At 34.9% G+C, this 16,472-nt stretch overlaps 1 protein-coding gene across 1 annotated transcript in view; it reads left to right on the forward strand.

Moving 5' to 3' along the window:
* LOC126805043 (peptidyl-prolyl cis-trans isomerase CYP65) overlaps positions 1-16,472 on the forward strand; it is a 309,510-nt gene that overhangs the window by 23,050 nt on the left and 269,988 nt on the right. The window lies entirely within an intron of this gene.

Raw genomic sequence — 16,472 nt, forward strand, 5'->3', positions numbered from 1 at the left:
AACACATTTATAAGTGTTATTTTAAAAAGTAAAGGAATTTAATATATTCTTTTTATAAGGTTTTCAATATATTTGCACTATCTAACACTAATATACTGCATAAAAGATAATACTATTAGTATTAGTTTTAAACTCGATTACAAAGTATCGAGTATACGCAATAAATATGAGCTAACGTACTCTAGCGCTCAAATCATAGTTTAATACTTATAAAAAGAAATTTTCTATTTTTGAAAGTATGATCCTTAGCATCATTGGTTTCTAAAGAAAATTATTAGAAGAAAATTTGAATTAATTCTAAGTTAATATAACCTTAGAGTACTAAGTAGTAAATACTAAATTTCGGGGTATTACAATAATGTTGTAGTTGATGATTATTCTTGTTTTGCTTGGGTTGATTTTCTAAAAAATAAAAGTGATACTTTTGATTCTTTCGAAAAATTGAGTAAACAACTTGTAATAGAAAAACAACAAGATAATTTGTAAATTGCAAGAATTCGTTCTGACAATGGAACTGAGTTTAAAAATTTCAAATGTCCTAAATATTGTCGAGATTGTGGTGTATTTCATGAGTTTTCAGCACTCATATCCCCTCAACAGAATGGAATTGCTGAACGTAAAAACATATCTTTATTGGACATCGCAAGGGTGATGTTACATTCAGCTAGACAAATCGAAAATTTCTGGGCTGAAGCAGTTAATATTGCATGCTATGTTGGCAATCGAGTTCTTCTTTGTTCGGCGAATACTCCTTATGAACTATGGAAATATAAGAAACCTGATGTAAGTTATTTTCACATATTTAGAAATCCATGCTATATTTTAAAGGATCGTGAACATCTTGTAAAATTTACTGCGCGGTGAGATGGAGGTATTTTTCTTGGTTATTCTCTAGATAGTCGTGCCTATAGAGTTTATATTAGAAAGACTAGAACTGTCATGGATTCCATAAATGTGTCAGTTGATGATAATTTTGATATGTCTAGTTTGTCTGATGAAAATTTAACTAGCTCATAAGATAAGAATGTGTAGTCATAAGAAGAAGCCAAGGAAGTGGACAAAAATCTACAACATGTAACAAAATATCGAACTGGATTCAAGCAGGTTCGAAAAAATCATTCACCTACAAATATTATTGGTGACATTAGAGAAGGCATGCGCACAAGAGGGAGAAACATTGAGATTACATCAAACAAAGAGGATGATCCTGAAAGCTCCAACACAGAAGTTGTGCAAATCAACAAAGCTCTAGTAAGTTTTATTAAGGAGAAAGTTAAAGAAACTAACAAACTAACGTGCTTTTGTTTTGTGACTTTGATTGAATCAAAAAATATTAAGGAGGCTCTTTTAGATGATAATTGGATCAACGCAATGCAAGAAGAGCTCAACCAATTTGAAAAGAATGAGGTATGGACTCTTGTTCCTTGACCTGAAAATACTAATGTGGTTGGTACTAAGTGGAATTTCATGAATAAAATGGATTAACATGACACAATTACGAGGAACAAAGTGAGACTAGTCGCTCAAGGATACTCTAAGGTTGAAGGGTTTGATTTTGACGAAACCTTTGCTCATGTAGCTCGACTTGAGTTCGTCATAATTTCGCTAGTTATTGCCTATCACTGTAAGTTTAGGTTATTTCAAATGGACATAAATACAGCTTTTTTAAATGGTGAGGTACATAAGGAAGTGTTTGTTGAACAACCTCCAGGATTTAAAGATATTCACTATCCGGATTATGTTTGGAAACTTAAAAAGATTGTCTATGGCCTTAAATAAGCTCCTCGTGCTTGGTATGATAAACTTTTGACTTATCTTATTTCACAATGATATTCTCGTGGTACTGTAGACAAAACATTGTTTGTTAAACATGTTGGAAATCATCTTATAGTTGCAAAAATATATGTAGATGATATTGTTTTTGGGTTTACTTTAGATGTTTTAGTAAAAGAGTTCACTAGAGTTATGACTAATGAGTTTAAAATGATCATGTGTGGTGAACTTACTTACTTTCTTGGTTTACAGTTTAAACAAAATCAAAATGGTATTTTTTTAATCCCAATTTAAATATGCTAAAAATCTTACTAAGAAATTTAATATGATTGGGAAAAAATCTGTTAGTACACCTATGAGTACTATAACAAAGTTATGTCATGATCTTGATGGTAAGTATGTTGATCAAATTAAATATCGTAGCATAATTGAGAGTATGCTTTATCTTACTGCTAGTCGTCTTGATATATCTTATAGTGTGGGTATATGTGTCAGGTTTTAAGCTAACATAGAGAATCACATTTGGAGGCAGTTAAAAGAATTATATGTTTCAAGAAGTGTAACATGTGGAGTATTTTATACGTATGACACTAACGCTGAAATTGCAAATTATTCAGATGTTGATTGGGATGGTAATCTGCAAAATCGAAAAAGTATAAGTGGTGGTTGTATCTTTGTGAGTAAGAATTTAGTTACATGACATAGTAAGAAATAAAATTGCACTCTTTATCTACAACAAAAGTTGAATATGTTGTCGGCTTACCATAGGTAGTTGTTGTACTCAAATGTTTTAGATGAAAAACATGTTTAAGGATTATGATATTCCGCAAGGAAAACTTGTGATATTTTGTGATAATACAAGTGCTATTAATATTTTCAAAAATCATATTCAACATACTAGAACTAAACATATTGATATTCGTTATCATTTCATTCGTGAACTTGTTGATAAGAATATTCTGGTTTTAGAATTTGTTTATACAGATTATCAATGGACATACTTGTTTACCAAACCACTAGATACAAAACGTTTTATGACCCTACGTAATATTATTGGCATTTGCTCTTAATACTGAAAAATAACTTGTGTGTTGGGAACTCATGTTACGGTAACTATACTATGTCCTTGATCTTATCTTACTATGTATTAGTTGTTATAATTTACTAGTTTGTTCTTTGGTTCCTAGACATGGTTGCTTTAGACCTTTTCATCATGTGTTCTCTGGTGTCATTCCTTTTTATTAGTCATTATGTTTGGTTCACACTTTGAGTTGAGTAACCTAATCAGGATCTAGTGTAGTTGAATAAATGTTATATCTTTTGACTGTATGCATCTAGAAAAAGAAAGAATATATTTTGTGCATGCAGTCCTAGGCCATGCTAGTTCTACCTCTCTAGGAGTTGACTAACTACTCGACGCCTAGAAGAATAGACTTGTTTGGTCTCCCCATAGAATTTTATATGTTTAAGCCAAGTTAGTTCTCCTCTTCAGGGATTGACTAACTACTCGATACATGTTGGAATAGACTGGTTTGGTCCCCTAGTAGCGTTTACTATAAAAATAGAAAACTTTGAAATATAGTGTTATAAGGAGTTTATATGGAGAGATAGGTGGAGTATCGTTTAATCTTGCTTGGGTATTTCATCACTCCTCTTATTCATTCACATCACAAAGTATACTTAATTGCACATCTCCACTCACATTTGGGCTAATAACCTTGCATATTGCTCGAGAACACATGCTTGAGTTGGTTAATAAAGTGTAGTGTTTTGCTCAAAAGAATGTTCAAGTAATTGTAGTAACTCTCATATGCTTAAATGTTATGTTTGGACTTGTTTTGTGTTACCTTGACATTGTGGACTCTGTCACTCTTTTAAAACATCATATTGAGAGCTCAGTGCGTGAAAGGTCCTAAAATGATTTCATTTCATAGAGTGGTCTGTTTATTTGATTTTTAGTTTCAAAATTTCTTATGTGACTAAAATCATACATGTGTATGCATGCAAGTGGTTACAGTGTTCTCGTTGTTTTTATTTTATGTTTTGCCTACACATACTGGTAGATAATATGCATCATTGATGATCATTCTATTATGGAAAGAACATATATGAATTGTCGTGTATGATATCTCTAAGTTGCACGTAATGGTTGTTTGCAACGTAAATCTTTGGTAATCATTCTTCTATGGAAGGTTTTTGGAGCATATCTATTGATTCTTGATTTCGGTGGTAGCAATTTATGGAAGGAAAAAATCTATCTTCCTTTTTGGACTTGACGATAATCTCTCCTTGCCAAAACATATGGTTGTATTCGTTTCCTTGTTGCATCATAACTCTTTTACTGCCCAATCTTCTTGCATGCAAAGGTGTTCACTATGGCAAGTTTTGTAGTTTTCCCTTATGAGTCTCGGTGAAAATCATTATGTGCAAGATTTTGGGTTTCAATTCTACCTTTTCTTGGACTCTGCATGCATATCTTCTGATTATCCTACTCCACACAGATCTTTATTTCCTTATATCCCTCTGTTGCTATTGCCTTCATCTCTCTATATATTCCAATCTCTCGGCTAGGATTTTATTCACACAAGTTCATTGATCTCTCTTTTGTTCATCTAATAGTGTGTTAAGTGTGCAGTCTTTTATCATGAGTGGAGCAAGGAGAACTCGACGTTAGATGGAAGAGGCTCAATGTGCTTCTGCTCAACAACATCTCGATGAGGCTAAAGCCGCTGCTACTGCCCGTCCGGTGACTCTTGTTGAGATCAATCATGCCTTCTCCCGGATTGGCGTGCACTTCCAGACACAAATCAATCTAGTCCAACTCATGCATGAAACCAGTCATGACAACGTCATCTCTATCGCATTGAGGCAGCAGTTCGTCTTCTTGTCGAACTCGGGGTGGAAACTCTATCAATGATGTCTTCTCAAGCTCCTCCGGCATCGCCTAATCCTTCCAACAACTTATCATCATCATCATTAAGCTTTGATGGGTCCTTTCCTCCTCCTCCTCCTCTTTTCCAACAAAGGGGAGTCCATTGTGAAAAAAAAATCTTCCAAGAACGTGAGTGTCATGCCGAGAGGAACATGATTGCAACTCAGACTACGTAGTTAGCCGATCAAGAACGTTTCCAAGGACTTCATGCTCCTCAGCAAGCTCCAATCCTGGTGGTTGTTGTGGATGATGCTCCTCCTTCTCCTCCACACCACATGCTTAATGATCATGCTTATCAGAATGGAGAGATGACACCTCATGAATGGACAAATTATAATTCAATTGGCGGTCGTGGCCGCCGTGGTGGCTAGAGTTGCATGCTTGCTATTCCATTCTCCTCTTTTGGCTTCATCACTTTAGGGGGAGACATCAAGTCCCTATTCTGTTTTTTTTTTTCTGTTTATGCTTGGTGTTTTATTTTGCTATTGTCTCCTGCATGAGACTAAGTACTTTTTATTTAGTTTGTAACCTAAGTGCTATGCACAAAACTTATGTTTGGTTTAGTTGTTTTATTTGGATTTGAACGTTAAGGTTGTGGTTTATTTTGGTTTATTAGAACCTATGATCTTGTCACTTGATCTCTTGAAAAAGATGATCATTGATTCTTGATGTCAAGTGACCTATTTTCGTGTTTGAAAATAGTGGGAGATTCAACATGTTGCTTTAGGTTATTTGATTAAACTTGTACTTCTGATGTTTTTTGTGAGTGTGTAGGTACTTGATGATGAAAGGTGCATGAAATGTCAAAGGGGAAGTTTGAAGGTACGCATATTGGCCTCCATAAGGTGATGAAGTACCAAAAGTGTGGAGGACAATTTCATTGCAACAAGAAAGGGAAGATTGGATCTGAAAAATGGTGATTAAGGATGTTTGCTAGTTGGACTAGGAAACACGTACGGCATGATATTTCTACCATAAAGGTATTATGTTGAAAGAATTTTATAAGGGTAGCATATAATATATTTGGAAGAATGTTTTCAAATATATTTCATGTTAAAGGTTGATAGAGATTAAGATAGAAAAGGAATATTGTTAAATAGATATATTCCGTATGTATTTGGGTTTTACCTTTCCTAGTTAGAGATTTATTAGGAAGGTTGTTGTGAAATTTTAATTAAAATTCGTAAGCGCACGAATTGTCATTAGTATAGTATGCAAGTACGAGGTCGTTCAACTATGGATTGAGAATCGATTTAATCCTAACTTAATTGATCTAAACTAAGAACATAGATTTTAGGTATTCAAATAACAAATTATAAAAGAAACAAACACGATAGAACCTAGTGTATTAGAATCAACTACTAACAATCATATTTATCTATCAATGCAACTAATGGATTCTTTTGTATCTCTAGATAACAATTCTCGTATTTAAGTCCAGGTACGACACTTAGACCATAGTTTTCTTTAAGTGTACGATACTCTCCAGGTACGGCAGATGTCGTAAGTCCTAACATACAGTGTATCCAGGTATGACATAAATTTAACATGAAGAACTCATTACGTTCCAAAAAACAAGAGAATTATGCAAACCATTACTTCATGTACAACAATAATGTAATTCACAACTCTTAATCATAATAATCTAAATTGAATTATATTCCAGGTACGCCTCATATTCATCTTCTAATTACTATATGCAAAGCCCTAAGGTGATCAATCAAAGAACTTAAATATAAAGCATCAATTAAATAGTGACTAAGAATTCATCATAAAAAAATATAAATCCATTAATAAAATATCAAACTACATAAACAATCATGATAGGGCATGAAAAAGGTTTAACAAACTATAATTAAGAAAAACATAACAAAAAAAAGCATAAAAGAATGGAATGGTGATGATGTATGGATGATCTATGCTCCTTTGGCGTCTACATTGTGCTCAGGAGACCTCTTCTCATATGAAATTCATGCTCCCTTATATAGAGAAGATTATTACTCATTTTTTACTTCAGTTTTCTTTGGTTTAAGACTCCTAACTTGATATGGAATGGGACAACCTTGAAATACATCTTGTAAAAGTAGGAATTCATATATTATATGCATCTTCATCTGAATCATTGACCTTGATGTATTAAAATTGGTTGCACTTGGCAACACTACTCGAGTTCTCCATAAATGTTAGCAAACCCGGGCAGGTTTCAGTTCTGACCTCTCGTCACTCAAACTATCATAACTTTCTCTCAGAGTATGGAAATCAAGATCTGTAAAAAATATTACAGAAAATAGACATCTGCATCTTTCCAACGGTATAAATCTCATGGTCTAATTGGATCTGAAACTCCTACAGTGTCTCGGCAAAGTCGGTGGTTCTGCACATGCAGATTTTGACGATAAAGAATATAATTGTCATTTAGTATTTGTTAGCTCATTTTAGCTTCTTTTCTTCTCTCTTTGACACAAACCTATAAACATACTAAAATAACATAAATCAATAATAAATTAGAGAACTAAAACATATAAACTAAGGATATGAGACATATAATTATAGGATAAAATGAGCACATCAAAGATTGTTAAGAAGGATTTTAATCCTTATCAGTTAATAGACGTCAAGGACTTAGGTGATATAAGGTTAGAGACTACTGCAAGTGAGGGTGTACACGGAGAAAAGAAAAAATACAAGAAAGAAAAGCTTAGTGCTAGGAGATCTGAGTGACCACTGAAGACCTTTGTGGTATCGACAAACTGAGTGAAATCAAACGTAGAAGTGATTACAACGATCTGAGTGAGGTTGTATCACAACTTGATTGTGATTATCAAGTGAGAAGTGTTTTTAAATTTTGATAACTATATTATTATAGATAAAAGTGTAATCTTTGTAATATGAATTGTTGAATTAAAAAGTATAATTATTCTATATTTTTGTTGTTATTACTTTTTATTATTCTATCTTATTTTTTCAAAATCGCACCATCGCGGGGTTCTTTGTTATAAGTTTGGGAGACACGTGACCTTTTATTTGGTGACGAAATTTTGGGAGACCTACCTTACAATTAAATCACACTGAAATGGCAATTACTGAGTGTGGAAAGTGGAAACTGATCAATCAATTTATTATCATATTATGACAAGTAAACAACGTGAGAGCGACTTATGCTCGTCATCTCCTTCAAATTGATCCTAGGGTTCTCATCACTGATGTCAGTGATGTAAAGAACTAAATGATTCCCATAGGTTACGGGTTCAGATGATGATGTGAAGACTGAGACATCCACTTGACCAGATGAGGTCTTAATCAGATTTTCAAAAGGATCATGTAGCCCTAACGTTCAATCATAAACTACAGCCTAAAAGCTACGAATATATAGCGAACTAACAAGGTGCACATACGTTGGGCCGATTCTGATATAAATTAAAGCTCAGAGATGGTCTGAAGAATATGTGATCCAGTGATCCACTAACTTTGGGCTAAAACTAAATCCAAACCATAATAAAATCAGATTAGAGCTCAAAACCATATGAGCTTATGATTTGACATTTCCACTCCATTTTAGTGAGAAGCAAAAAAAAAATATATATATATATATATATATATATATATACAGTTTCTATCCAGAGTGAAGCTTCACTCTGAAATTACAGAGTGAAGTTACAATTTTGGCACACTTTTCGGTCAAATTTTTTCACCATAAGTGATTTAATATTTATGTATACTATTCAAGATCATCTCTACAAAGTTTTATCCAATTTGACAATGGTTTGAGCTTTCAAAATTGAGATTTACACGAACGGTTCACGTTTAACAGTTTTAATTCACTCATTGATTTGATCTAATTTTAATACCTTAACGATGTCCGAATTAGATAAAATTTTGTATAGATGATCTTGAATAGTATACCTAAATATTGAATCACTTATGGTGAAAAAATTTGACCGAAAAGTATGCCAAAATTGTAACTTCACTCTGTAATTTCAGAGTGAAGCTTCACTCTGGATAGAGACTATATATATACATATATAGTATACCTAAATATTGAATCGCTTATGGTGAAAAAATTTGACCGAAAAGTATGCCAAAATTGTAACTTCACTCTGTAATTTCAGAGTGAAGCTTCACTCTGGATAGAGACTATATATATATATATATATATATATATACTCGTTGCAATTCAAGACAACTTAACTACTTAAGCACCATTGTATAACCTTTTATTTTTGGGGTTACTTCACGACATGAAAGATATATAACACGAGGTTAAATTCCGGCGTCCAGCTCGGGGTGTTTAACACAAAGGGGTAGTAGTATAATCCAACGATCCTATTACCCTTGTGACTATTTGTACAGTACAATCGTTGAAGATGAAAATTAAAAGATAGTTATAAGGCTGCAAATCAGAGTAATACACACCGTCTATAACCCTGCAATTTTATAGTTGCTCAATTTATATTGTAGTGCATAGCTGCAAGAATACTAATCTAAGTAATCTACAGTGATTACAAAATATCATCATCCTATAACCAATTCATCCACACTGCTTGTAAAAATAACGGATGTGCCTTCTTTGCAATTGACTTGCACATAGTATTTCTTACAATAATTCTCTAAAACTCCAAATTTTGAAGGATGCTTCTTTTCCCAAGGTCTCTTCTAGGGGTGGGCTCGGTTCGGGCCAGGCTAAAAATTTGGTGAAACCGACCTAAAACCTGAAATTTTCAGTTCGGGCCGGTTCGGGTTTTTCGACAGGCAAAACCGGTCCAAACCCGACTAAATTGGTTCGGGTCGGTTTTCGGGTTTTTTCGAGCCCAAAATGTTACATGATGTTGGCCTGCTGGGTGCTACACAAAATTATAAACACCTGTGTTTTTCATAAAGATATTACACATTCAACAATTACAAATAATATTTGTAGTACTAGAAGCCACAAGTAGTGCATTGATGCAATTTATGTTACATTGAGGCAAACATTTACTAAATCAATGCATTGGACATCAATGAATACAGGAGTAACATGACTAGTTACATAAATCCCATTATTCATATCACTTTGATCCGACATAAGTAAAGTAGAGTGTACTTGAAGATGTAAACATCGTAGCAAACTAGCTATGGCACCTTTCTTATGATCAGGGCATTTTCTGTTATCTCTTGGCATGGTTTGCTGCTTGGAGCAAAGTCCTGCAATGTCTGGTGGTAATATACTAACATTGTGCCATAGCTAGTTACACATAAAAATATTACACATTCAACAATTACAAAAAGTTCAACTGATTCAACACATTCAACAATTCAACAGTTCAACTAATTCAAATGATACAAATTAAAGGAGTTCAACTGATTCAACATTTAGAATAAAGATAAGTTCATGAAAACCTGAAAACAATGAAAATTGACAAGATAAGATCCATTGCGGCACTGCTGGTCTCAGTGATCAATACTTGCAGAATTCCAGCCTTGCAGGTTGCAAACTTGCAGTTCATTTCCAAACTTCTAATTTCCAAAATGAACCAACAACAATCGTACCAAAGTACCAATTAGCATACAATAGTCAGCAATTTAGCATACAGTAGGTCAGTAGCAATTTAGCATTACAAACAAGCAACAATCATACAATTCATACCTTATTTCGCTTTCTTGCTTCTTTCCCCTCCCTTCTTTGATGGCTTTTTTTCTTCCTTAGAACTAATGTCACGATTAGATGCTTTTGCTGTCGAGACTTTAGATGATTTGGAGGTAGAAGGGGCATCCAACTGAATGAGCTGATCCACAGGCTTTTTAGCTTCTTCCTTAGCTTGTTCTACAAATTGTGAAAAGAAGAACCAAAATTAAACTTAAAAAAGTATATATAGTGAAGATGAAACTGAATTGAAGTAGCTAAACATTACCTTCCTCAATATCTTCATAAAATTCTATATCCTCAACTGTTGGAACAAATTGAATGTTGTGAATACTCTCGGACATAATCCAATTTTGATAGCAAATTAATGCATCCACTGTTTTGGGAGTTAATGAACTCCGAAATGGATCAATGACCCTTCTTCCTATGCTGAAAGAAGACTCGCTTGCTACTATGCTCACCTGTATTGCTAAGACATCCTTGGAAAGTGAAGCAAGGTTTGGATACTTGTCACCATTCACCTTCCACCATTCTAAAATGTCAAACTTTTCAGGGTTTAGAGGCTTCTTAATCGGATCTAATAGATATCTATCCACTTCATGGCCTACAGTGGCATCTTCAGAGTCTTCCAACTCTCTCTTCCAATCCTCTTCCATGTCTTTTATGATTCCAGTAGGCTCTACAGTCCTCTGATTTGTTTTGGACTTGTAATATTGGTTGCTAAGTGTGTTGTCCCCGCTTCGAGTTGTTGATGCCTTAGATTTGGAAGATGTTGCAGCGTTCATTGAGCCATATATGTTACATAGATGATGTAGAAGTTCCTTCAGCTCAGTAGATTTGGATTTAATAACCGCATAGTTCATCTTCAACCATTTACTGCATATAGACTCAAAGTTTCGCAGCTTGTACCTAGGGTTGAGCACTAAGGCAACTAACAGAAGCTGATTGCAATCTTCCAAGGTAGAAAAGTACTTCTCATACTTCTTTTTCATATTTTTAGCCATCTCAGCTAAAATATTTGCAGTCTCCAAACCAGTGTCCATATCCATTCCTTCTTCAGGGAACAATCCATCAATCTCAGCCTTAATTGCAACAATGTCATGAAAAGCTTTCCAAGAGGTAGGTTTAGTTGAGGCACTGATTCTCATTGTCACATCGTAGAAGATCTTCAAAAACTTCACAAATGTTGCAACTTTCTCCCAATCATGTTTTACTGGTGGTCCTGCCATTTTCTTCCTCTCAATCCTCTATTTATTCTTTGGGTTACTTGCCTCATCAATCAAACACACTTCTTGCAATCCAAGCAGTACCTCTTTATCCATATCAAGGTCTTCATCCTCCTCAAAGTATCCCTTATACTTGAGTCCTTCTTCTCTCGCCAACCTATCAAATGCCTTTTGCAGTTCTAATCCAGAAGCTAACATTAGATAAGTAGAATTCCACCTTGTAGACACATCGAGGATTGCAACCTTCTTACTTTCAACATTTTCCTTCTTCATACACATCTTGAATTGATCAAGCCTTTGGCTACTGCTCCGAATATATCTTATTGCATTTCTAATTGAAGTAACCGAATCCCCCATCATTTGAAGCCCTGATTTAACAATGAGATTCAAAATATGTGCAAGACAACGAATATGTAGAAAACGGCCACCTAGAATAGGTTCCTTCTCCCACCCTAACATTATGTCCCTAATGTAGTCAATTGCAACCTTGTTGGCACTAGCATTGTCAACCGATATTGTCAAGACTCTCTCCACTCCCCATTCAAGCAAACAGTCCTCCAACAACACCCCTATGCTACTGCCATGGTGGTTCGGAATCACCTTGAAGCTGAGAATTCTCTTCTGCATATTCCAATTCAAATCAACAAAGTGAGTAGTCACAACCATGTAGTTGATATTCTGAACCGATGTCCACGTATCAGTTGTTAAACACAAGCAATGACCTTTCATCTCTCTCTTCAGCTTCTTCTTTTCAGCTTCATACATCTTTAAAAATTGCTTCACAATCACCATCCTAGAAGGAACATCTCAATCAGACACAGCGTACCTGCAAAATTATTTAAAAGCACAATGATTCAAAACAGAAAACATCTAAACAACAACCTATAAATTAAAACATTCAACTGAAGCCATAATTCAAATGTAACAAATGTACCTGCAAAAGTATCTAAAGCCATCCTTCTCAATGAAGTTGAAAGGCAATTCATCCATGACAATCATCTACACAGCTGCCTCCCTACATCCTTGGTCACTCCACTTAACCATTGTCAACTCTTTAGTGCCACTACACCCCGTAGATGTAAGTTTTTGTTGCCCATCTTTCAACTTAATCCTCTCTGGATATTTCTTGCACACATCCTTAATATGCCTACCCATACTGCTGGTTCCATTCCCATAAGAATCACAAGCAAACTCAGTGCCACACCAATTGCACTTAGCCTTTTCAATTTCATCAATTTTAACCCTTTTACCATCTTTCATCCCATACACAGGCTTCTGAATTTTTTCAAAGTGTCCCCACACCCATGATCTCCCAGCTGGTTGTTCGACTTCAATGACTTGTGCTTCTGCTTCAGCACCTTCACCAGCTGCATTAGCTTTTTTCTTCCTGCTACGTATTCTTGTTCTAGGTTGAGCAATAGAACCATCAATGGCCTTCAAGTTTGAATCTGCAGAATCAGAGTGATTGGAGTTGTCGGATCGGTTAGAGTTACTTGACAATGAAATCTCAGTCTCTAGTGATGCCATGAAGCTCGACAGGTCTGCAAATTGCAACATTGAATCAAATAAGATATATATTACAGAAATTATCAATCACAATCACTGATCAAACAACTTATTCAAATAAGATATATATTGCAACAACATTGAAATGATTGAATCATCAATCATTGATCAAACAACTTACTCAATTACAAAAATAAATAGGAACAAAATATGAACAGAAATACTCAATCCAATATGAACAAATATACTCATCACTTTGAATCGAAATACTCAATCCAATATGAAGTTATGAATAGATATACCCAATATGAACAACTTATTCAATTACAGAACCCGCATACGAATGAGCAATAATAATGAGCAATAAGAGTTCCGAACATATTTAGAGCCTTCAAATTTAAGAATTCTGAACATGAACTCAACTCTAAACAAATCGAAATTGGAAGAGGGAAAGAAGAACTGAAGATAAGATCGCACTTACCCAATGAGTCTTGAGTTTTGTGATTGACACTTTGAAAGAGATTGAAAGAGGGATTGAGAGGCGGAGAGGGACTGAGAGTCAGAGAGTTTGAGAGAGGCCGAGAGTTTGGTCTTTAGGATTTTAGGTATTTTTTTTAAATGTAAATAGATGAACAAATAGAATCACGATATATGGCAATTTATTAAAATTTCCGATCGGTTCGGGCTTTCGGACCGTAGAAAAACAAGAACCGAGACCGACCCGTTATTTGAAAATCGGTTCGGTCTCTGTTCGGTTCGGGTTTCGTCATCTCTGAGACCGGCCCGTTCGGTTTTTTTCGGTCCGATCGGTTCGGGCTTTCCGGTTTTTAGGCCGAAACGCCCACCCCTAGTCTCTTCACATGTGGTAATACATTGATCAATTCATCATGATTTTTTTTTCTCCATTTGAATAAGTGTAGTCAGTAGATCATATACATAATACATATGCGAACTGTAAGTAAACATGATCATCGTGATTGTAGCGAATATTTTTGAGGTAATTAGTTTCAATTATATGGTGATTCCTGCAATTAAAAATTACAATTACATTATGTGAGTAGCTTGATATAAACAACAACACATGATTACATATGAGCTAGCTAAAGACCAATAATTGAATAAGAACACAAAGATGACAGACCAAGTACCCACCAATAGAAAAGTGACGGGTGAACATAAGTACCCCAAGTTTTCTTTAATATATACTGAGCTTATGCTTTTGCACTCTTAGCTTGACCTAGGCTTGAATTGAATCTTCACTCCTCCCTGCTACCTGAAAACAAAATTGCATTAAAAAATCCTTAATTTGAACAATATGGACCAAGAGCCGCCAAAGAGGTTCATCATACCATAAATGAAAAACATGAAGAGTAGCTTGACCTAAGCTTGTTTAAATCACTAGCTGTCATGGCCGATCTGAGTCTGGGTTGGATCCAAACATGTTCAGATCCAATTTTACATGGCATATGTTCCCAACTGTTGTCAGTTTTACATATTCACACAGGTAATTAGAATATGTGAATGTGCAAGGAATGATGGCTCATTCTATTCAAATTGAGAGACCTCAAAATTGCACAAGAACAATAGCTTGAGGCGAATCTGATGTGCTATTGCATATAGCATTGTTACTCAATTCTTCGTTTCTATAAAATAAAGACATTTATAAGTAACAGAAATAAATTAGAGATTGAAATGAAATTTTAGATTAGATGGAAAAGTACACACAAAAAGAATGTTAACGACATAGTTGAAACATTCATAATATATAGCGTAACTACATAGTTGTGGAAGTGTTTCTTACTTTCAAATTGCCATATCATTTGAGAAGCACACAGACATACTGCTAGAAGCTTGATCTTTAGGTTTTCTAGAACTTGTTCCTTTTCTATTATCTTATATTTAAGTTTTCTTTACATGATGAGTGCTTAAGAGTGATGTGATGTCAAGTAAGCTTAATCTACAATACTTGAACACACATTCATCGTGTATATTATATACATCACGCTCTTTGTCTTCCTTGAATGAAAAATCATAAAATTTTAATTGAGAATATAGATCAAAAGAGAAACACAACCCCAGGAATGGAGTTAGTAAGATACAGAGAAAAAAAAATTACAACTGAACACATATATGAATTATGCCACCTAATCTCCATTGAAACACAACTACCCAATTCTCCATTGAAACAACGAACCACATAAACCATGCCCCATTAAACTAATTCACCAACAACAAACACAATAAACTAATTTTCCATTTCAGCATGCTTTTTGAATTATATACCTTTAATGTTGCTTTGTCGATTTACCCTTTTAATTCTGTAAAACATGAAGTTGTAAAAAAAATCACATTAAAAAGGATAAGATAAACAGAGGGAAGACTCAAAGAGATAAACGCATAACTAAACTTAGCATAGGCATGGAGTTCCATACATCGGTGAAAAGTCAGAGCGATACACACATGCAATTGAATTCAATTCAAAACCACACAGCAATCCAAATTGAAATACACAAAGAATTCAATTGTCAAGCAATCCAAGTTGTCCAATAACCTCAACAACAAAAAATCACACCAAGTCTTACCTTAAACCAAAAACCCAAAACCACCTCTGCAAATTTTGAGGAGGCCGAGTTAAATTATTGAACAACTCTGAAGAATGGTTGCACCATTACTAGAAGTTGTTCTAGTGCAAAGAGGAGGCTTTCTCTCATCCTCTCAGCCTCTTTGTCTTCCTCCATTGTAGACACGCAAATTGAAAGCCACACAACACCATAGCTAACTACATGTTGTATATAGCAAATAAGGATGTATTCTTTGGGCGGTTGGATCAGCAGTGGTATAATCTTAAGAAAAAAAATTAGCAGCAGGCAGTGTAGATCCATCTCCACTGCTATAACTTGAAGCCCTCTTTTAGTGTCAACAATTTCACCAATTTAAAGAAATTCCTTCATCACCCATAACATGTTTAAATTTACATTACTAAAGGAAATCAATAAGGGTTAATATTGTAAATTAACAAGAAAATAATAGAAAATGTACCCAAAGAACTAGGGCTCGTCAACGGGCCGGACCGGGCTTTAGAACATTTAGATAAGTAACGGGCCGGGTATTTTCACAAATAGAAATATCAAAGTCCGCTCATTTAAAGCCGGCATTGCGAGCTTTTACGGGCCAGACCTTACAGGTTTTTATGAGTTGGGCCTTGCAAGCTTGTATTAAGAAAAAAAACATAATACTTGTCACGCCCTGGTCCCGGGGGTCGGGGGGTTTTACCTAAACACGGGGGCCTTCAGATAATACCAGGGACCTCCCCATAACACCTTATTGTGATCATAGGCTAGATCAAACCTGGACACAAACTTGTTATTTGGTCAGAATAACACCTTGAAGCCCTGTTTGAGAACCTAAATCCTAC

The sequence above is a fragment of the Argentina anserina genome, chromosome 1 (assembly GCF_933775445.1).
Source record: "Argentina anserina chromosome 1, drPotAnse1.1, whole genome shotgun sequence".
Classification (NCBI taxonomy): Eukaryota; Viridiplantae; Streptophyta; class Magnoliopsida; order Rosales; family Rosaceae; genus Argentina; species Argentina anserina.